This window comes from Bos grunniens, chromosome 29 (genome assembly GCF_055505025.1).
Source record: "Bos grunniens cultivar Pamir isolate PY7600 chromosome 29, Bosgru_T2T1.0, whole genome shotgun sequence".
NCBI lineage: Eukaryota > Metazoa > Chordata > Mammalia > Artiodactyla > Bovidae > Bos > Bos grunniens.
This window is the reverse complement of record NC_141193.1, coordinates 50,001,308-50,025,094: the sequence shown is the minus strand read 5'-3', so window position 1 is coordinate 50,025,094 and position 23,787 is coordinate 50,001,308.

The window sequence follows — 23,787 nt, the reverse complement described above, 5'->3', positions numbered from 1 at the left end:
GATAAAAAGATGAAAATACGGAAGAGGAATTAAGAAACATGAAGAATAAAATGCTACATTAATTATATCTCAAAAAAGAAAGGTCAAACATACATTAGTTGGAGTTTCAGAAAAAAGAGGGTCAAGAAAGTGGGCTGAAAATAATAGCTAAGAATTTTCCAAAACTAAAGAAAACAATACATGGTTTCAAGAAGCATAGACAATCTTAAGAAGGAAAAATAGGAAAAAATAAATCATAGAGAAATCAAAGTGAAATCACAGAGTACAGAGAAAAATCTTAAAAACTGACACAAATAAAATACTACTTTTAAAAGAGCAACAGTTGGCCCCAAAGCTGACTTCTCAGCCACAAAATGGAACACAGAATATCTGAATTGTGCTGAAAATGACTGCTGATCAAGTATATTATAGCCACTTAATTTTATTTCAAAAATAAGGAAAAAAAGAAATATTTTTGGCTCAAGGACATCAGACAGAGTTTACTCTGAACAGACCCTAACTAAAGGAAATGCTAAATAATATACTTCAACTAGAAGAAAAATAATCTTAGATGGAAGGTCTGAGAAGCAAGAAGAGATCAAGAGCAAAGAAAGTGATAAATGAGTATAAACCGCAATAATGCATTAAGTGAAAAGCAAAGAAAGAATGAAAATACATGATGATAACATGTAAGTTGTGTTGGTGAGAAAAATGGATTAAAATTTTTCTAAGGTTTTAATGTTATAATATGAAGGGAGCAAAGTCTAAAGCAATTTTAGAATTTTACAATTTAAATGTAAATGTTGTAATATTTAGGATACCACTAGAAGAATGGAAACAGAAGGTACATATTCTAAACTTGTAGAAATAAAAATAGAAAGATGAAAAATATTCAATCCAAAAAAGTCCAAAAAAGGGGATAATAATAAAGAGGACTGGTAGGACAAATAGAAGCACAAAATAAGGTGGTAAATTTAAATCCAAACATTATCAGTAATCACATGAAATAGATATATTAACTAAATGCTTTTGTTAAACTTGTATTATACCACATTAGAAACTATTTAAATGTCATCTATAATAGCATGGATAAAAATAGAATAGACACAGTATGGAATATTACACTTCAAAAAATAAAGGAAAAACTATTTTAGAAACCTGCAGCTAGACAACAGCATGGATGAATCATGCAGATTTAATACTGAGCAAGAAATGAAACACAAAGGATGCGTACGATACACTCCATTTAAACAGAGTTCAAAATCAGGCAACGTTAAATTACCTGGTTTAGGGATGCACACATAGAAGGAAGAGCTGTTTTAGAAGTGATGATGTGATTATCATTACAGCTTGGACAAGTTTATCTTTGGGGAAAGAGGGGTGTTTGTGATCAGGACATGACGCATCGGAGGGAGAGGAGGTCTGGAAGGCTGGCAACGTCCTGTTTCTCATTTTGCAGGTGAATACAGGGTGTTCGCTGTATAAATATTTGGGAAAATGTATATGTTTGCACTTGTATGAATGTAGATTACAGTTGACAATAAAATGGTTTTAAATCACAAATTTAAAATGATGAGGAGAGTATTATTTTACTCTCCTATTCTCATGAATATGATTTATTGTCAGCATTGTATTCTATTCATTACATAATTTTGAGTGCTCTGCATGTACCCATGCAAGGGGACAGATTTCTACCTTCAAGAAATTTATATATGTACAGGGGTCTCCAACCTTTCCAAGTGTAATGGTACATTTTTAATATAAAGAAATTTCCAGCCTCAGGAATTAGGCATTTTTGTAGCTGTTAAGGGGAGGTAAGAAGCTTTTATTAAATCAATAAAACCTTTTAGTAAATTTTTATTTTATTAATCACAGCAGCATCTATCTGTGAAAGAGCTGAATATATTTGCATGAGTCAAATATTTCATGTGTAATTTCATTGGTAATTCTTTATGTGCATATTCATTCATTCACAAAGCCTTATTGAGATCTACTTCTAGCTTGAGACGAGACTGTGACTGGGCTTCCCAGGTGGCTCATTGGTAAAGAATCTGCCTGCCAATGTCGGAGACGCAGGAGACGTAGGAGACGTGGATTCAATCCCTGAGTTGGAAAGATCTCTTGAAGAAGAAAATGGCAACTCACTCCAGTATTCTTGTCTGGGAAATCCCATGGACAGAGGAGCCTGGCAGGCTACAGTCCATGGGGTCGCTAAGAGTCAGGCACGACTGAGTGACTTCACTTTGACTTTTCACTTTCATGCATTGGAGAAGGAAATGGCAACCCACTCCAGTATTCTTGCCTGGAGAATCCCAGGGACAGAGGAGCCTGGTGGGCTGCTGTTTATGGGGTCGCACAGAGTCAGACACGACTGAAGCGACTTAGCAGCAGCAGCAGCAGCAGCAGCATGACTATGTGTTCATGGACCCCAGGCAATATTTCTAAGTCCTCTCTGCATACATCTGTGGTACCCAGGTTGAGAATCATTGATTTATATCACTTCATCATAGTAATGTCTTTACAGTGGTCTCTATGCTGAGAAATTCACGCACAAAAAATTAAAGGGACACAGATCTTGCAACGCCAGATACAAAGCATCTGAAGCAAAGGTACACAGATCCCCAGAAGGAATGAATCTAGTATATTTGTTTAAGGTTACTTTCCCTTTTATTTCTCTCACAGCCATTATTTGCCTAGGATTCATCACAAACACTGAACACTGCTCTGCTTCTTAAGTCGGTTTTATTTTTATTAATTCTAATCTTACATATTTCACCCAATTCATCTCCAGATCGGCCCCATCCTGCAGTGCAGCATGGGAAGTCAGAGCATGGGCTCCTGGCTGTCTACTCTGACTTCCGCAAGTCAGCGATCTCTTGATGTTAGTGAAGAGCCTCTGGGATGCGAGCATTGGAAAACCTAGCTGAAACTGTATTGTTCCAAGTCAGGATCTGTCTGGCTCAGGCACGGCTGGATCCCAGCACCGCTTTCCCCAGGATATCACACAGCACGTCTTGAGCACTCCTCTCCGTTTCTCCTGCCTGCGTTTTCTTCTCCCTGCCCTCAAGGAGCTTGCACTCGAGGAGAAACTCTGTGAAAGCCGCAGCCAGGTGCCTAGCGTCCTGCCTGCACGGCTTTCGGTCTGGGGCTTGTTCTCTCGCACCCTGCTGGTAGATTTTGTTCCTGCCTTCCACTGTAAGCCCTCATCTATCTCAGTCCACAACAGCCTGCTTGCAGGGAATTGCCTTCCTAAAATCCAGCCAGTTTTCCAGAGTTCCCAGACTTTGTGCCTGTGGTGGCTGAAACCTCAGACTTTGGCAATGTAACTACACACATTCCATCACATGTAGGTGTATTCCTTTAGTCCTGTCCGTTGTTACAATGGTAGAAACCCACATAATGTAGGCTTAGTGTCCCTCAAGTATGAATGCATTCTGAAAAAAGTGCTCTCTGCACCTGAACACCTTCTACAAAATATCCTGTTCTCCAAGAAGAGGGCTTTTTTGGCTTTCTTGAATTCAAATGAAAAAAGAATATTTTTTTAGGAATTATGGGTTGAAGATATCCTGATTGGCCAGAAATTGTTTTTCCTGTGATCTCATTCAGAGAAGGCAATGGCAACCCACTCCAGTACTCTTGCCTGGAAAATCCCATGGACGGAGGAGCCTGGTAGGCTGCAGTCCATGGGGTTGCTAAGAGTGGGACATGACTGAGTGACTTCACTTTCACTTTTCACTTTCATGCATTGAAGAAGGAAAGGGCAACCCACTCCAGTGTTCTTGCCTGGAGAATCCCAGGGATGGCGGAGCCTGGTGGGCTGCCGTCTATGGGGTCGCACAGAGTCGGACACGACTGAAGCGACTTAGCAGCAGCAGCAGTGATCTCATTATCGAATATATCTCATGTATTAGAGCCATCAAATCCCTGCTCTCTGTGTTAAAAAGTTTCCTTTTACATGCTAGGCATATATCCAACACAAATTATTCACTCTTTTTAACCAAAAGACATGTAGAGAATATTTATAGTGGTACTACTCATAATAGGTTCAAGCTAAAAACAGCCCAAATGTTCATCAGCAGTAGAACAGATAAACAGATTGTGGTCTATTCATATGACAGGGTTCTCTATATTCTTGAAAGTAGCAAATCAAACTACATGAAAGCAAATTGAATGAATCTCACAAGCTAATAACAAGCAAAAAAAGCCAGAGACACAAAAATGCACAAGGTATGATTCCTTTTATATAAAGTTCAGCACTAGGCAAAGCTAATGCAGACTTTTGAAGTGGTTTGCTTTAGGGCAGGAAGGAAGGACAGCAATTGGAGGAGGGCAGGGGGACTTTTAGGTGTTGGTAACATTCTATACCAAGACCTAGTTTCATAGCTAGGTTCATTTTGCGATAATTCACTGAGCTATAAATTTATGATTTGGGTACTGTTTTTTAACTAAAAAGAGTTTTTCTTAACAAAAGTTGAATATTTGCTGCATTGCCAAGATTTTGTGTGAATCCCACTTCTGTTCCTTATCAGGAAAGTCCTGGGCTGGGAGTGTTGTTTTCTTAAGTAGCTGCAAGACTCTGCGCACGCGTGTGTGTGTGTGTGTGTGTGTGTTTGTACATGGATCTGTGAGCCAGAATCCTGGGGTTGATATCCCAGATCCACTAGTTTCTGCTTCACCTTGGGCAGGTTACTGAAACTCTCTGTGCTTCAGGACCTTTATTCCGGAAATGCACATAAAAAGTCAGAGTATGGTACTTGACAAGCACTCCCATCCATGCCTGTTCCCTGGAGGGAACTCAGCACACATTAGTCACAGTTACTACTCCATCAGCACCGTGTTTTGCTTTCACAATCCATATGACCAGCACTCCCGAGTTTTACTGGAATGCAGGGAGACACCAACCTTTCCCTCCCAATCCAAGCTCTGAAGTTCCCACAGGAAACATCTTCCTTGGACATGAAAGCTGTGACTAGAAAACAGAGTCACATTGTAAAAAATGGCCACTCACACCAAATTATATAAATTGTTCTTTGGTTGCTCAGTCGTGTCTGACTCTTTGCGACCCCATGGACTGTAGAAAGCTCGCTCCTCTGTCCATGGGATTTCCCAGGCAAGAATACTAGAATGGGTTGCCATTTCCTTCTCCAGGGAATCTTCCCAACCCAGTGATGGAACCTGTGTCTCCTGCATTGTGGGCAGATTCTTTACCACTGAGCCACCAGGGAAGCCCAAACTATGCAAATTAGGGGTCATAATTCAAAAACAGGGGAACAAGTCAGTTTCCAAAACAACAGAAGTAAGGAATAACTTGGGAGATAATGTTAAGAGTACAGTATAAATAGCCCATTGATGGGCCACCTTTACTCAAAATTAAACCATCCTTCTCTACACACAATGCCAAAGTGTACATTAAACCTCAGTATCTGTCCCAGATTTAACTGTGTATTTAGTCAAGTCAAAATTTATATTTCTGTGGTTAGGAAAAAAAAAAATAACAGATCCCACTCCATGAGAACAACACTTTCATTTTGTATCACACTGGGTTTTTTTTCCCCTGTGGTTTTTCTTTCAATGCTCTGCTTCTGTTTTATCTCAGAGTTTCTGAATGTTCTCCAACAACCAATATAAACACAGTAAACAGTTTAACAGTCAAGAAACTTGATATAGAAGTGGAGGCACATTAACAGCAAGACATCCAAGGACGCCGAGATAGAGCAGAGAAAAGCACGACGTAGCTGTGAGCTGGGCTCCGAATGAAGAATGTACATGGTGGGGATTGTGGGGTGGGGAGAGAACTGAGAGCTGAAGTCAGCTGCCAAATTTCAGGTGTTATCAGAATATTACACAGGTATGTTCGTGGCCAATTATAAATCTAAGGAATGCTTGCTGCTACTGCTGCTAAGTCGCTTCAGTCGTGTCAGACTCTGTGCGACCCCAGAGACGGAAGCCCACCAGGCTCCCCCGTCCCTGGGATTCTCCAGGCAAGAACACTGGAGTGGGTTGCCCTTTCCTTCTCCAATGCATGAAAGTGAAAAGTGAAAAGGAAGTCGCTCAATCACGTCTGACTCTTAGTGACATTATGGACTGCAGCCTACCAGGCTTGTCCATCCATGGGATTTTCCAGGCAAGAGTATAAACAGAGCAAGTGCTAAATAAATATTATTCAAAGGAATGTAGGAATGAAGGAAAGAAGTAAAAAAAAAATCAGACTTTTTCTATCATTTGCATATAGGCATTTTGATAAATCATGGACTGTTAGATTTAAATGAGACCCAATATTGCCTTGACCTGAATGGGAAGGAAGTCCAAAAGGGAGGGGATATATGTATATACGTGACTAATTCATCTTGCTGTATAGAGTGGAAACTAATACAACATTCTAAAGCAACTATATTCCAATAAAAATTAATTTAAAAAATAAAAATAAAATGGGCCCCAGAAGTCCCTTTGTCTATTCCCCTCACAAGTGGTTTCAACTTAAGTACCTCAGAATGTCAAGTTTGCATTAAGAGCCAGTGAGAAAGAAAGAAAGAGAAGTAAACACTGAAGCACAGGTTTTTTACTTTTATTTTTTAAGGAAATACAGGCTGTTTTAGAATAATGGATCACTGCAGGACAGTTTTTAGCAAAAAAACTATCATGGGAGAATTGAAAAGGACCCCAAAGAGATAATTTATCCTGTCATCTCTTCTCAGACTGCAAAATACAGAAATCACTAGTTAATACCAACATTCTTCTACATTTGTATAGTACTTTTGGTTCCCAAAGTGCTTTCAAAGACATTATCTTCATTAATCCTCACCAGAAGTAGGTATACTTTCCTGATGTCAAAAGAAATTACTAGCCCAGAAGAAATGGGTGCTTGTTGACTTATGGGTGCACAGTTGCCTGAACACAGAAATGTGGAATGCCTTTATAAAACACAGCTCCACAAAAATATACATTCATTTATTTGGTAACAGGGAGAGTTGGAGTTGATTGGTATCTTGTCTTCTTGAAGCTGTAAATTTGTCAGTATTCATCTGGGAAGTATTTTTCTTTTCCCCTCCCAAGACCATAGCATGGAGAGCCACAAAGTTGCTCTTGCTGTCTATTTGAGTGGGGAGGGGAGGGAACGTAGGCAGTGGTCCCACCCTCACGAAGGTTTCTCAGGGGCTGGGGAGGGTGTGTGTGTCCTGGGCCTCACCATGTACTTGTGCACCACTCACAGGAAATGGTGGAGAAGGGTAGGGCTTAGATGGGGATGCCTCTAGCAGGGATCAGAATGATGCGGGTGAGGAGTTTAGCATAACCCTTCCAGAGCAGGGGCCCCAGTTCATTTCAGTTCAGTTTAGTCACTCAGTCGTGTCCGATTCTTTGAGACCCCATGAACTGCAGCACGCCAGGCCTCCCTGTCCATCACCAACTCCTGGAGTTCACTCAGACTCACGTCCACTGAGTCAGTGATGCCATTCAGCCATCTCATCCTCTGTCGTCCCCTTCTCCTCCTGCCCTCAATCCCTCCCAGCATCAGAGTCTTTGCCAATGAGTCAACTCTTCACATGAGGTGGCCAAAGTACTGGAGTTTCAGCTTTAGCATCATTCCTTCCAAAGAAATCCCAGGACTGATATCCTTTAGGATGGACTGGTTGGATCTCCTTGCAGTCCAAGGGACTCTCAAGAGTCTTCTCCAACACCACAGTTCAAAAGCATCAATTCTTTGGCGCTCAGCTTTCTTCACTGTCCAACTTTCACATCCATACATGACCACTGGAAAAACCACAGCCTTGACTAGACGGACCTTTGTTGGCAAAGTAATGTCTCTGCTTTTGAATATGCTATCTAGATTGGTCATAACTTTTCTTCCAAGGAGTAAGCGACTTTTAATTTCATGGCTGCAGTCACCATCTACAGTGATTTTGGAGCCCAAAAAAATAAAGTCTGACACTATTTCCACTGTTTCCCCATCTATTTCCCATGAAGTGATGGGACCAGATGCCATGATCTTAGTTTTCTGAATGTTGAGCTTTAAGCGAACTTTTTACTCTCCACTTTCACTTTCATCAAGAGGCTTTTTAGTTCCTCTTCACTTTCTGCCATAAGGGTGGTGTCATCTGTGTATCTGAGGTTATCGATATTTCTCCCGGCAATCTTGATTTCAGCTTGTGCTTCTTCCAGCCCAGCGTTTCTCATGATGTACTCTGCATATAAGTTAAATAAGCAAGGTGACAATATACAGCCTTGACTTACTCCTTGACGCGAGCTACCCGGCGTCCGACGTCAGGGGCGGCGGCTGAGAGTTTCAGGCTGCGACAGTGCAGGAGCAGCGGAGAGGAGCTACCCCACGTCTGAGGTCAGGAGCGGCGGCTGGAAGGAGCTATACCCGCCCGAGGCCAGAGACGGCAGCTGGGAAGAACTACCCCACGCCCGAACTATACTCCAATATAAAATAAAAATTAAACAAAGAACTATAAAGATGTAATGTTTCTTGCATTTGGGTGTCATGGAACAATTGTAGTTGGATAAGTTCTCATTCAATAAGCACTTATTGAGCACCTACGGGGAATGTGAACCTGCTTTAGGATACCAAAGCACTTGTTTCTCACTACATTGGGGCTGCAATGGTCCCTGTCCCTGAGAAGCTGGTTCCATCAATCAGGAAAGACAAACAAGGAATAACACTGCGGTGTGCAGAGTGTTACAATAGAGCCGATACAGGCTCCCAGACACCACAGACTGGGGTTCTGTAACCTGGTCCGGGTGCCTGGGAAGGCATGCCTGCAAAAGCCACACTGAAGCAGAGGCCTGAAGGGTTCTGACCTACATTACACAATGCGACATTCTACCATTACCATATTAAGCACTCACTACAGTCACAGGGTATTCGCCATTTTCAAATCTCTCACTCAGTATTGAGCTCCTGCAGGTCTTAGAGCATGATGTAAAATTGTTTTTAAAAAAAACAGAGCCCTTGCAAGTAGTAAACATTATATATGTGTGTATAGACGGTACAGCGTCTGCCTACAGTGCGGGAGACTTGGGTTTGATCCCTGGGTCGGGAATTTCCCCTGGAGAAGGAAATGGCAACCCACTCCAGTAGTCTTACCTGGAAAATCCCGTGGACGGAGGAGCCTGGTAGGCTACAGTCCATGGGGTCGCAAAGACTCAGACACGACTGAGCGACTTCACGTCATTTCATATATGTACATATATATGATTTTGTCTCTGCTTTTATCTTTGGCCGTGCTGGGTCTTCTTTTTGCACACGTGCTTTCTCCAGCTGTGGTACGCAGGCTTCTCACTGTGGGGACTTCTCTTGCTGTGAAGCACAGGCCCTGGGTCACCAGGGCTTCGGTCGCTGCGGATCATGGGCTCTGGAGACAAGCTCAACAGTTGCGCGCATGGGCTTAGCTGCTCCCCAGCACATGGGATCCTCCCAGCTCAGGGACTGAACCTGCGTCTCCTGCCTTGGCAGGCGGATTCTTATCCACTGAACCACCAAGGAAGCCCAAATAGTCGGGTTTCAATGCATGACAGCTACACGGGAAAAAAAGAAAAAGGAATAAATCGATGATTTAAATGAATGAGTGAATAAAGAATGGCTGGAGTATTGATCACAGTATATAAGAGAAGTGCTGGTGTTTATCTGGAAAGGGCCCAGGCTGATGAGGCGTCCTAGCTAAGTGCCCGGAGAGGCCCCTTCCTGCAGCGGGTGAGAAGCTTCCGCTAACTAAGGCTGCGCTGCCGCTGTGCGGCCGCGGCGCGCAGTGCCGGGGCGGGCGGGCCCTGGAGCGCGGCACGGCCCTCGCCGGGCTGTAAGCGCGGGCGGGGCGGACTGGCCGGTGGAGTCAGGAAGCCCGGTCCTCGTCCCCCGCGCCCCCACCCGCGGGCAGCCACCTGCCCTCCCGCAGGGCGCGGGCGCGCAGTGCCGGGAGGCCGGCAGCCAGGTGAGTAAGTGGAGCTGCGTTCTCACGGCGCAGCTTGGGCTACACAGAGAAGCAATCGCATCCCTCCTCATATGTACGTCCCGCCCCTTCCACGGCCCAGAAGAGCCCCTTGTTGACCACTGACTCAGTTCAAGTTGGTTTGACCAGAAGTCAAGCACAGGGTCGCTTAAACAACAGACACGTGTTTCTCACGGCTCCCAAGGCTGGAAATCTGAAATCAGGGAACCACGACAGTCAGGGTCAGGTCAGAACCCGCTTCCTGGTTGGCAGCTGGCTGCCTTCCTGCTGTGTCCTCGCATGGAGAGAGAGATGACCTCTTTTAGGTCTCCTCTTCTAAGAGCACTGATGCCTCTCCTGAGGGCTCCACCCACAGGACAGAATCATCTCCCAAGGCCCCACCTACAAAGATCATCACACCGGGGACTAGGACCCCAGCACGCGGACTGAGGAGGAGCGCAGCCGTCTTGGGTTAAGGTGGCGCTGGTGCGCAGTCCCACCGCAGGACCTGTTGTTCTGTAGCCACTAAGTCGTGTCTGACTTTTTTGTGACTCCATGGACTGCAGCCCACCACTCCTCTGTTCATGGGATTTCCCAGGCAAGAATACTGGAGTGGGTTGCCATTCCCTTCTCCAGGGGATCTACCTGACCCAGAGATCAAACCCACGCCTCCTGCAGTGGCAGGCAGAGTCTTTACCACGGAGCCACCAGGAAAGCCCTATCTCAGGACCTGTGCATGCATGCTCAGGCGTGTCCCACTCCTTGTGACCCCATGGACTGTAGCCTGCCAGACTCCTCTGTCCATGGGATTCTCCAGGCAAGATTACTGGAATGTGTTGCCATGCCCTCCTCCAGGGAATCTTCCCAACCCAGGTATTTGGAACCCGCATCTCCTGTGGCTTCTGCATTGCGGGCCTATTCTTTACACTGAACCACCAGGGGAGACCTCTCTCCTCTGCAGGGGGCTTTAAATATGGTTAAGCTCTTATCAGCATTCCTGGAAGGAATAATGTGCTAGCTTCTTCCTCATGGAGTCTCCTGGCCAGTCCCCCAGACCACGGCTGGGTGGCCTGAGGCACTGGGAGCCAGGACCCCTGGGTTCCAACCCCAGCTCTGGTCATTCCATGCATCTAACCCCAGGTTAGCTGATTAATGGATTTGAACCTTAGTTAACTCATCTGTAAAATAAACATGAAAATACCCTACCTGTCTAACAGGACTGCTGGAAGAATCATATGGTATATATATTGACTGTCGTTTGTAAACTTGAATGCACTATACACATACAGAGTATTAGTCTCATTAAGTCCTACGTGTCTGAAAAATGTACGAAACGGCAATTTAAAAATGTGCTTTCGTGCTGTGGAATCCTTGCTGTCTCTGCTTGTCACCCACAAAACCCAAGAATGACAAACCTGTGCCCTTTTCCTTCTTTCTTTCATTTCCTTCTAATCCGATCATTGAAACAATAGTTATGAGCAAAGTCTAGCAACAAAAAATATTTATTTAGTGCCTATGATGTGCCAGGAATGGTTCCAGCTGCTGGAGATACTAGAGATGAAAGCAAACAGGTTCCTGCTCTCATACATGTGGGCTCGAGCAAGGAGGTAAAACAGACGGTCCCTGCCCTCAGGAGCTTACACTTTAGAGAGGGAAGTGGGATTTAAACAATTACACAAAACTTAACTCACGCTAAGTATAAAGAAAAGAAGGGAAATGCTTCATATCGTCTATAGTTTCTGTCTTGGCCATTAAACCCCCAATTCTAGTTGGTGGGAGCATTAACTAAATGTCCAATATTTTAAAACTCCTTTCAGTCCAGTAGTTTGAATGAGTCTCCATCAGGCAATGCTCAGAATCACCAGGAAAATGCTCACCTCTCAGACTGTCCTCCCATCCCTCTGTTTCAGCTGCAAAAGTCACTCAGTCATGTCAGACTCAGTGAGTCTGTGGACTATAGCCTGCCAGGCTCCTCAGTCCATGGAATTCTCTAGGCAAGAACACAGAAGTGGGTAGCCATTCCCTTCTCCAGGGAATCTTTCTGACCCAGAAATCAAACCTGGATCTCCCGCATTGTGGGCAGATTCTTTACCATCTGAGCCAGCAGGGAAGCCCATACAAGGAATGTATAGTCAGATGCTTATACCTGTGCTTGGTACCAAGCAAGCACTCAGCGAAAGATAGTGGTTATTTTCTCAACTTCCTCCTTCCTAGATGATTCCCAGATCATCAGTTCTTTAGCATACAACAGAATTATATGGTGGGCCTGACTCCGGAGTTTCTGATTCAGTAGGTGTGGAACGGGGTTGGAGAATCCATACTTCTAACAAATTCCCAAGTGTTGCGTGAAGCTGCCCAAGGATCAGACTCTGAGAATCACTGGTCTAGACCATTTTTTTTTTCTATTTAAGAAAGTATCATTAAGGTTTTTTCCTTAACATGAAAACCATTGATCTTGGCTTCCCATCCTTAAAATGTAGAAGCTTCAAATTGCATTTTTTACAGAGCCTTCCTTGGTCAAATTCCACAGGCAGATAACAATATATTTAATATATTGCCTGTTCTGTAGGAAAGAAGAAGAAATAATATATACATCTAACTTCATTGATTGCCAAAAAGAAACTTAGGAGAGACAAACCAGAAACTAACAAAGAGAATTGTTTACCTAGAGTCGGGTAGAAAGGACAGGAGATCCTGTCACTCTTCTCGGGCATACTATTGGGTTTTATTTTTGTGTGTGTGTACAGCTTTCATTTTTGGAAGCATGCTATTTTTCATATTTAAAATTAAATTTAAAAGTTTGTGGAGAGTATCCTAGAATTGAATAAAAAGAGAAATAAATTAAATTAACAGTATGGCTAGATGGATTAAATTATTAAGAATAAATGGATGACAGAGCTATATGGAAGAGGGCAAAGAGAATGAACCCAAATCGCTTGGAACACAGTACTTAGATATATACCCTCAGTCAAAAGACAAACAGAAATACAAATGTACATTGTTTTGATAGTGATGTGGGTATAGCAATCCGGAAACTATTTTGTGTGCAGTTTGCTGCTGCTGCTGCTGCTAAGTCGCTTCAGTCGTGTCCGACTCTGTGTGACCCCATAGATGGCAGCCCACCAGGCTCCCCCATCCCTGGGATTCTCCAGGCAAGAACACTGGAGTGGTGTGCAGTTTAGGACTCAGCAAATGAGTAAATATAGTGATGCTTTTGGAGGGCCAGATTTTCCACATAGGGAAAAGGAGATAACGCAAGAGCACTGGAGTGGGTTGCCATTTCCTTCTCCAATGCATGAAAGTGAAAAGTGTAAGTGAAGTCGCTCTGTCGTGTTTGACTCTAGCGACCCATGGACTGCAGCCCACCAGGCATCTCTGTCCATGGGATTTTCCAGGCAAAAGTACTGGAGTGGGGTGCCATAGCCTTCTCCGAAGGTAAGGGAGAACCTATGCTATTTGCTTAAAACTAGAAATATAAATATGGAATCATTACTTTTAAAAATTAAATATATACATATATATATCTATCAGTTCAGTTCAGTTCAGTTGCTCAGTCATGTCCGACTCTGCGACCCCATGAATTGCAGCACGCCAGGCTTCCCTGTCCATCACCATCTCCCGGAGTTCACTCAAATCACGTCCATTGAGTCAGTGATGCCATCCAGCCATCTCACCCTCTGTGATACACATACACATTTCCCAGCTGAGTTTGCTGAAAAAGCTGAGAAGTAATGCTGCCCTAGTGGTAATGAACAGACCTAACACTAGCAATTGAGCTCCAAAATCAATGCAGATGGTGCCTATAGTCACGAAATTGAAAGAAAAGATCCTTACTTCTTGGAAGAATAGCTATGAAAAACCTAGACAGTGTTTTAAAAAGCAGAGACATCACTACATATTCAAGGCTACAGTTTTTCCAGTAGACATGTATAGATGTGAGAGTTGGATCATAAAGAATGCTGAATGCCAGAGAATTGATGCTTTCAAACTGGGGTGCTGGAGAAGACCGTTGAGAGTCCCTTGGACTGCAGGGAGATCCAACCAGTCAACCCTAAAGGAAATCAACTGAATTTTCATTGAAAGGACTGACGCTGAAGCTGAAGCTCCAATACTTCGGCCACCTGATGCGAAGAGCAGACTCATTGGGAAAGATAGTGATACTGGGAAACATTGAAGACAAGAGGAGAAGGGGGCAACAGAGGATGAGTTGGTTGGAGGGCGTCACTGCCTCAACGAACATGAGTTTGAGGAAACTCAGGGAGATGTGATGGACAGAGAAGCCTGGCATGCTTCTCTGGGGTTGCAGAGGGTCAGACACGACTCAGTGACTGAACAACAGCAACACTAGCACATAGATCTTGGTATTTAAATATCATTCCCCATTAAAAATAGCTGAGTCAAGAGTAACAGATTAGACTAGAACATATTGTTGTGCAGAAAACAAAGAAATGCTTTTAAAAATGTGACACTTGACTATGGACACCAGTATGGAGGTGATTTAAAAAGCTAAAAATAGAGTTACCATATGATTCAGCAATTCCATTCCTGGGAAAACATCAGGAAAAGACAAAAACTTTACTTTGAAAAGACACATGTACCTCAGTGTTCATAGCAGCATTATTTCCATAGCCAAGACATGGAAGCAACCTAAGTGTCCATCGACAGACGAGTGGATGAAGAAATTGTGGTGTATATATACAATGGAATATTACTCAGCCACAAAAAGGACAAACTAATGCCATTAGTTGAAAAATTCTGTGGAAAATTCTCTGGAAAATGCTGAAAGAGATGGGAATACCCGACCACCTAACCTGCCTCTTGAGAAAACTGTATGCAGGTCAGGAAGCAACAGTTAGAACTGGACATGGAACAACAGACTGGTTCCAAATAGGAAAAGGAGTACGTCAAGGCTGTATATTGTCACCCTGCTTATTTAGCTTCTATGCAGAGTACATCATGAGAAACGCTGGGCTGGAAGAATCACAAGCTGGAATCAAGATTGCCAGGAGAAATATCAGTAACCTCAGATATGCACATGACACCATCCTTATGGCAGAAAGTGAAGAAGAACTAAAAAGCCTCTCGATGAAAGTGAAAGAGGAGAGTGAAAAAGTTGGCTTAAAGCTCAACATTCAGAAAACTAAGATCATGGCATCCGGTCCCATCACTTCATGGGAAATAGATGGGGAAACAGTGGAAACAGTGACAAACTATTTTTTTGGGGGGCTCCAAAATCACTGCAGATGGCGACTGCAGCCATGAAATTAAAAGACACTTGTTCCTTGGAAGAAAAGTTATGACCAACCTAGAGAGCATATTAAAAAGCAGAGACATTACTTTGCCAACAAAGGTCCGTCTAGTCAAGACTATGGTTTTTCCAGTAGTCAGGTATGGATGTGAGATTTGGACTATAAAGAAAGCTGAGGGCTGAAGAATTGATGCTTTTGAACTGTGGTGGTGGAGAAGACTCTTGAGAGTCCCTTGGACTGCAAGGAGATCCAACCAGCCCATCCTAAAGGAGATCAGTCCTGAGTATTCATTGGAAGGACTGATGCTGAAGCTGAAACTCCAATACTTTGGCCACTTTATGTGAAGAACTGACTCATTTGAAAAGACCCTGATGCTGGGAAAGATTGAAGGCGGGAGGAGAAGGGGACAACAGAGGATGAGATGGTTGGATGGCATTACTGACTTGATGGACATGAGTTTGGGTAAACTCCGGGAGTTGGTGATGGACAGGGAGGCCTGGTGTGCTGCGGTCCATGGGGTTGCACAGAGTCGGACGTGACTGAGCGACTGAACTGAACTGAACTGAATGCCATTTGCAGCAACATGGATGGCCCTAGAGATTATCATACTAGGTGAAGTAAGTCAAACAGAGAAAGACAAATATCATATGATAATCACTCATGTATAATTTTTTTTAAATGATAGAAATGAACTTATTTACAAAACAGAAAGACTCACAGACATAGCAAACAATCTTATGGCTTAATACGGGGGATAGGTGGGAGGGGTAAATTAGAAGTTTGGGGTTAACAGATACACCCTGCTACTTATAAAACAGATAGATAACAAGACCTACTCTATAGCATGGGGGACTATATTCAATATCTTGTAATAAGTTAAATGGAAAAGAACCTGAAAAGAATACATATATAGACTGAATCACTTCACTGTTCACCTGAACTAACACGACACTGTATAAGTCAACTATTTTAAACTTCAGTTTTAAAATGTACCCCAAAATGGGACACGTGAAAAAGAAGAGGAAGAAGCACGAATGGATTTCTACTGGGCAAATCATTGACAATTTGAACAGAATAATAATAAAGAATAATGACAGTAATGGATTATAATACACTGGGGGAAAAATCAGCCAGGAATCCAGGAGTCCTTAATGATACTAAAAAAAAGAAAAAGAAATAAATAATAAGGATAACAAGAAGCCTTTCTTTATAGTACTATAGAACATCAACGAGTAAATATGGAGGGAATAATAGAAAATGACTGTTTTTACACCATCATACTAATATTTGGTTTAGATAAGAATTACCAAGGAATGTTAAAACCACTAGGTGGAAGTTTGTTGAATAAATTTCTCCTCAGAGCTTATTAACTATAAGAAAAAAAAATGTGCTTTAACAGTAAGCAACACTATAGCTAAATAACCATAGTCAATGGGATAAGCTGGTATCACACGTTTCCTGATTAGATGAGCTGAAGGACACATCATTTAGGTAACATGCCTGCCAAAAGTGTATAACCAGAATCTAATCATGAGAAATCTATCAGCGAAATCTAAATACAAGGAAAATCCACAAGCAAGTGGTTTATGCTTTTCAAAAATATCAATGTCAGAAGAGACAAAGAAAGGCTGGGGAACCATTCCAGATGAAAGGATGTTAAAAGAACTATGACATGAGGCATGATTGGTTCTCTCATGGACAGACAATTAGGAAAACATCTCCACGTTGGCATGAAGATCTCCAGATTACTGGCATAACTGCTAAACATTTTTATCTGAGTGCCTAGTAAATAGTATTATATCATAGAATTATGATATAATTCTAAATCATTATTCGTCCATGTAAAACAATGTCTCTTTCCTCAAAGATAGATGTTTAAGTATTTAGGAGTAGACAGTTGCAGTGTCTGCAATTTGCTCTCAAATGGTTCATCAATAAAATAACAATATATATACAAATATATGGAGAGAGAGAAAGCAAATGTGGCAAAGTATTAGCAATTGGGGAATTTTAGTCAAAGATTTATGATAATTTATTGCTCTAATTTTTCAATTTTTCTAAAAACTTAAAACTTTGGCAAAAGAAAAAGGTGAAACAATTTTTTTTCACTTTTCTGTTGATAACTCTTCTTCCTCTGGCTTGTACAAGTGGAGAGAAGGTGAAGGGCACAATTTTGATTCAGTGCATTTGCAGCATCTCTGGGATATCCAATGAGACTCAGAGGAGATGTTTAGGCTGAGACATGAATCAAGTGTCAGGTGGTGACACTCCTTTGGGAGTTTTTCTTAGGGGAACTTGGGGAATAAGAGTATCACAATGAAGAAGACTAAGAAGTGACACCCATGAAGGGCAAACCCAGGAACGCCATGTCTCAGGAGGTTTGGAAGGATAGAATTTCAGTTATGGAGGCCATGGCCAACAGTGTGAATGCTCCGAGGAGTAAAGCAGACATCTGAAAAGTTGACCACATTTGACAAGCAGGTGGTCCCAGGGGACCTGGGCAAAGCAGTTTCTGGAGGGGGGCAACAGTGGGGTTGGTGTCAAAACCATGGTCGGGTGCCATGAAGAGTCATTGTGGGGATGAAATTACCGAGTCTATAATTCTGCTAAGCCTACTTTGAAGACTAGGAGAGCAATGCTAGAGAATCTTAGTGACCATTGGGTAAAGGCAGATTGATATTGTTGGTTTTTAAAGCTGGAAGGGATTTGCCTATGGAGAGTGGAGGGCTGGAGAACTGACACAGAGGGATTCCTAGATTAGCAACAGCCCAGAGGAATCCACGGGCTTCCCAGGTGACGCTAGCAGTTAAGAACCCACTTGCCAGGGCAGGAGACCAGGAGACACAGGTTCAATCCGTGGGTCAGGAAGATCTCCTGGAGGAGGGCATGGCAACCCACTCCAGTATTGCTGCCTGGAGACTTTCGTGGACATAGGAGCCTGGCAGGCACCACAGGGTCGCTCACACAGAGGAATGCACAGGCAGGGGAGCTCAGCACGGTGGCAGAGCCAGCCCTGAGGAGGTGAGAAGGGTATCTCTTCCTCACAGTTGCCTGTGGTCCTCAGAGTCTTGCCTTCTGTCCTGGGTGCCCTTTCTCTTCTATAGGGTTTTCCTCTCCTCTCTCAAAATAAAACCAGAGCATTCCATTCTTCCCTAATATCTCCCCTGATGAGCCACCCACAGCCTCACAGGATCCCGCAAAGCAGAGGACTGATACGGGTAGGACTCAGAATTTGGAGTCAGAAGACAGCTTTGTTTTTGTTTTTTTGGCTTGACATACTGTGTTATCCTTCCAAAGCAGCAATTTCCTCATCTTTAAAATGGGAAAATATACTCTATTTCATAGGTTTTTCTGAGAATAACTTAATATATGAAGACACTTTAAAAACTCTAAAGGAAATGTATTTAAATATCTTCCACTTTTAATTTTTTGTTGTGTGTATATGTGTTTGCTCGTTTTGGTCTATTTGTTATTATTGTGGCAAAGATTCATCCCGCAGTTATTTATCAAAGGCTCACCTTGTGCCCGACCCTCTTCTCTCAGGATCCAGCAATGTTCCAGTGACCAGGAGACCCGGAAGTTGTCAAGAACATTCTCTACTGCCACTGGTTTCTGACTGGGCAGCTTCACACAGGATCATGTGCCTTTGCTTTTTTGGGGTGTAAACTTAAAATACGAAAAATATACTTAAAATATGAAAAATATTCACAGCCTAAAAGTTCAGAGTTACATTTTATTCAGTGGGAATTTTTAGGACTTAAGCTCAGGAGGCAGCATCTCAAGTAACCCTGAGAGGACTGCTCTGAGGAGGCAAGGAGGGAGGGCTAGGTTATATAGAAGTTTTACAGCAAAGGGCAGGTAGTCTGAATATCAAGAGATGATTGTTAAAGAAAGCCAGGTATCCCAAGTTAAGGAGTTCAGTGTTTTTAACAGGAGCCTAGAGTCCATTGGGTCGCAGAGTGGGACAACACAACTTAGCAACTCAACAACAACAAGCACAAAATGTGTGGGGAGATGGGAAAAACTCACTAAAACCATTTCTCTGACCTGCACCTCAGCTAGCTGGGGCCAGTGTCCTGTGTTTTCACGTCCTGAGTTTCCTCAGGGCTCACTGTAGTAAATTGCCTGCAGGGAATTGCTAAGTTGTGTCCGACTCTGTGCAACCCTGTGGACGGTAGCCCACCAGGCTCCTCTGTCCATGGGATATCCCAGGCAAGAATACTGGGGTGGGTTGCCAGTTCCTTTGGCAGAGGATCTTCCCAATCCAGGGATCTTCCCAATCCAGGGATCAGACCTGCAACTGCTCGATGGTAGGTATTCCTTTCCTTTCTGAATTCCCTCACGTTCACCTGCTCATATTGGAGAGTTGCAATCGCTGTGACATCCTTGTTTCTTGATATCAGGGAATATTCCAGATTTCAGGGAGGATAAGAAAAAAAGCATGTCAACACAGACACGGACTCTGTTCGTAGTTTGGAATTGTGAAGAACTATGTAGTGCAAGTCAATGGTAGCTAGTTGGCTATTCTCACACTGAGCTTGTAATTGAGAACAGGTTATAATAATCTAATTTTCCACTAGGTGACAGCAGAGCCCGTGGTATTACCTCAATCATTGTTTCCCCCAACAACTAGGTTTGAGAATCGTCTGGAAGAAGATCCTGCCATTCTGGAGGGAGTAATTACTGCTAAAACGATGATACATGGCTTTGAGATGTCACGGTTGGTCTCTTGAGAGAGCTAAACTCCAGATTTTTAAAAAATGAATTTTAGCTTTTGACACTCTAAGTCACTTGAATTTATGGAAACAACTACAACAATAATTTTAAAAGCTAACATTTATTAAGCATTTGCTACATGTCAAGTGTTGTTACAAGGTTCCAGAGCCCTTGAGACAGCTCTACTTCCTAAGGCTTCTCAGGGACAGAAAGTCCCTCCTTTAATGAAGAGCTAAGCCTTTCCCAAGCTGCTCCCGTAACCATAGCACTAACTACATAAACATGTCCTCACAGTTTAAGTACGCTGCCTGGGAGAGGAGGAGTTTGGTTAAGCATTTTACAGCTTAGTCAAGAGCGCTTTACAAGATTGTATAAACAATTTCAATTATAACTGGTGTTTCTCAGAGCATTTGTCTTCTTTTTTGTAAACCTTTTTTCCCTTGGTTGGATTGTTAACCCTTGGCTGGGTCCCCTGCTGGTGGCCCGTCTGGGGAGTGGAGGTGAATTTCTAAGTGACTCAATGGAGTCTTCTAAAAAGCCAAACAGAATGAGTTTGACTCACCACAGCACAAAGCCTTAAGCATCAGCCGGAAGAGGGAATTAGAGCCAGTGGCTGCCCTTTGACTGTCCCTTAAATGACTCCTACCTGCTGGTCTTGGGCCCGAGCAGAGAAAGGACTGAGAATTAAAATACCAGGGCTGTTCTGGAACACACTGATGCACAAGCAGGCTTGCTTTGGATTTTTTCTATCAGAAACCAGAGAGCCATTCTAGCTGTCTCCTATACAGCACCTGCACAGCTATTTAATTTTTTTGGACTTGATCTCTATCTGAAAGAATTGTAAGTATAGACAAAGTTTCAAAAGGCACAACAGGGCATACAGTTAAAAAAGTAAGTTTTCCCTCCCACTTGTTCCCCACAGGTACCCACTGTAACTACAGTTATCAGTTTTCAACACTGTGCAGCTTTGGCACCCAGAGAGAACCGCTGTGCTCGGCAGTCACAGAAGAGATGCCGGCTCCTGACAAATCAGCTAAAGGTGGCTCAGATAGCAGAGTCTGTTAATATATGAACGTCTCCTGTTGGTTCTTAGAGGCTAGTGGATATTGGAATGTGGGGAAATGAGCCAGAGAAAACTGGCAGTTAATGAGAAAATAGCCTTATTAGTACACACAGACTGATGTGCCTTGGGAAAATTCAGTGTACTCTTTCTATGGAAATGGCATGTTTTTAGATGAAGGTTTAAAAATACAGGTAAGTGTATCTTCTCTGTAAATACATGTAAACACATACATGAGTGCACACATGTGTGCGTGCTTAGTCATTCAGTTATGTCTGACTCTTTGAGACCCTTTGGATTATAGCGCACCAGTCCCTTTGGCCCATGGGATTCTCCAGGCAAGAATACTAGAGTGAGTAGCCATTCCCCTTTCCAGGAGATCTTCCCAACCCAGGGATCAAAGCCTGTGTCTTCTGCATTGCAGGGCGATTCTTTACCTGCTGAGCCATCAGAGAAGCTGAAAGTGCATATATGTATTTGTTAATATATATTTGATGCAGTTCTTCCCTACAATGTAAACCCAAGAATTAGCAAACAATGTCTCCAGGAGAGAAAAGCTGAGGTTCCTAGGTTTTACCAGGAGCCTGATCCCAGAAGGTCAGGCGGAACCACGAGAAGGAGCAGCCACTGCAGAGTGGCAGCCAGGCTGGGCACACACACCCCAGTGAGCACATTCGCTGGGGACCACGTAGTTGACTCCTGGCATAATTATAGAGTCCTTCAACAGCTGGCATACAGGGGACGTTCACGTCTTTGAAAGTTCACAGCTTAAGTTTTATGTGTGGGGGACTTACTGTATTACCTTTCTTAAATGAACTGCACTCAGTAACACTGAGGAAAGTTACTGCTCATAAGGGCGCCTCAGGATAATTCTTTTGGGCCCCTTCAAATCCCTAGCATGTCAACTGTAGCGCAAGAAAAAGAAGAAAATAAAACTCCCCTGTAACACTCAGCTAGGAATTTCTAGTGGTTATTCTTCTGGATATATAGGTAAAATCTTTATTAGAGCTAGCAATAATTCATTTGAAAACCTTTTGTGGGTAGACAATCATGATTTTTATTTATTTATTTAATCTTTTAAATATTCTTATTTTATAGTGTAAAACTTCTAGGATGAGATTAAATAATAACAGTGGTGGCTGGCTTGTCTTCCTCCTACCATTAGCAGAATACCTGCAGTATTCAACCATAAAAAATGATGCGTGCTATTGATTTAGGATAGGAATTTGTATGTAGGGAGTATCTTCCTATTCTAAATCTATCAATTGCTTTGGTTGTAATTTATAGAATAAATTGTAAGTTTCTTGATTTTCATTTCTGTCCACGTGGATGACACTGGAACTAGACCTTGGCTAGGGAATAATAATGTTAATCTCATAGCATTGTTGCATTAACTTATCAAACTGCCTAGAATGTAGCAGCTGATCAATGAAAGCATTATTATAGCTATTGTTAATGACTCTATCCTTGAATGGGATCATAGTGAAAAGTCTCCTTAAAAAGGACTTGTGAATAATTACAAGTGTTAAATCTCTCATTATTAGAGAAATGCAAATCGAAACTACAATGAGATGTATCACTTCACACCGCTCAGAATGGCCATCATAAAAGTCCACGAACAATAAATTTTGGAGAGCGGAGAAAAGGGAGCACTCTTGCACTGTTGGTGGGGATATAAATTGAGACAGCCACTATGGAAGACGGTTTGGAGATTCCTCAAAAAACTGGGAGTACCACCATATGACCCAGCAATCCCACTTCTTGGAATATACCCTGAGGAAACCAAAATTGGTAAAGACACACGTACCCGAATGTTCACTGCAGCATGATTTACAATAGCTAAGACATGGGGGAAATCTAGATGTCCATCATCAGATGAATGGATAAAAAAACTGTGGTCCATGTATACAGTGGAATATGACTCAGCCATAAAAACAAACACACTTGAATCAGTTCTAATGAGGTGGATGAACCTAGAGCCTATTACAGAGTGAAGTGAGTCAGAAAGAAAAACAAGTATATATATTAATATGTACATATGAAATCTAGAAAGATGGCGTTGATGAACCCAGGGCAAGAGCAGAGACTCAGACCTAGAGAACAGACTTACGGGTGTGGCCTGGGGGAGGAAGGAGGGGCTGGCACAGATGGAGAGAGTAGCATGGGAGCATATACACTACCATGCGTAAAATAGGACCGGTGGGGATCTGCTGTATGACTCAGGGGACTCAAACCCGGGATCTTAACAACCTGAAGAGGTAGGAACGGGTGGAAGGTGGGAGGGAGGTTCAAGAGGCAGGGGACACATGTATACCTATGGATGATATGTTGATGTATGGCAGAGGGCAATACAATATTGGGAAGCAATTTTCCTTCAATTAAAAATAAATAAGCTTTGTGGGAAGGGAAGTATTAAATCTAAGGCTATCTAATAAACATTCTAAGGCCACTGTGCACTTTTATCTTTTCTGACAGCAAGAGCCATTTATTCAGTAGCTACTCCATGTCAGTCGGAGAAGGCAATGGCACCCTACTCCAGTACTCTTGCCTGGAAAATCCCATGGATGGAGGGGCCTGGTAGGCTGCAGTCCATGGGGTCACTAAGAGTCGGACACGACTGAGCGACTTCACTTTCACTTTCCACTTTCATGCATTGGAGAAGGAAATGGCAACCCACTCCAGTGTTCTTGCCTGGAGAATCCCAGGGATAGGGGAGCCTAGTGGGTTGCCGTCTATGGGGTCGCACAGAGTCAGACACGACTGATGCAACTTAGCAGCAGCAGCAGCCATGTCAGTAGCTTTTCTTTTAAACTTTCTTAAACATCATTTCTTTTAAACTTTCTAACTGTAAGATAAAACT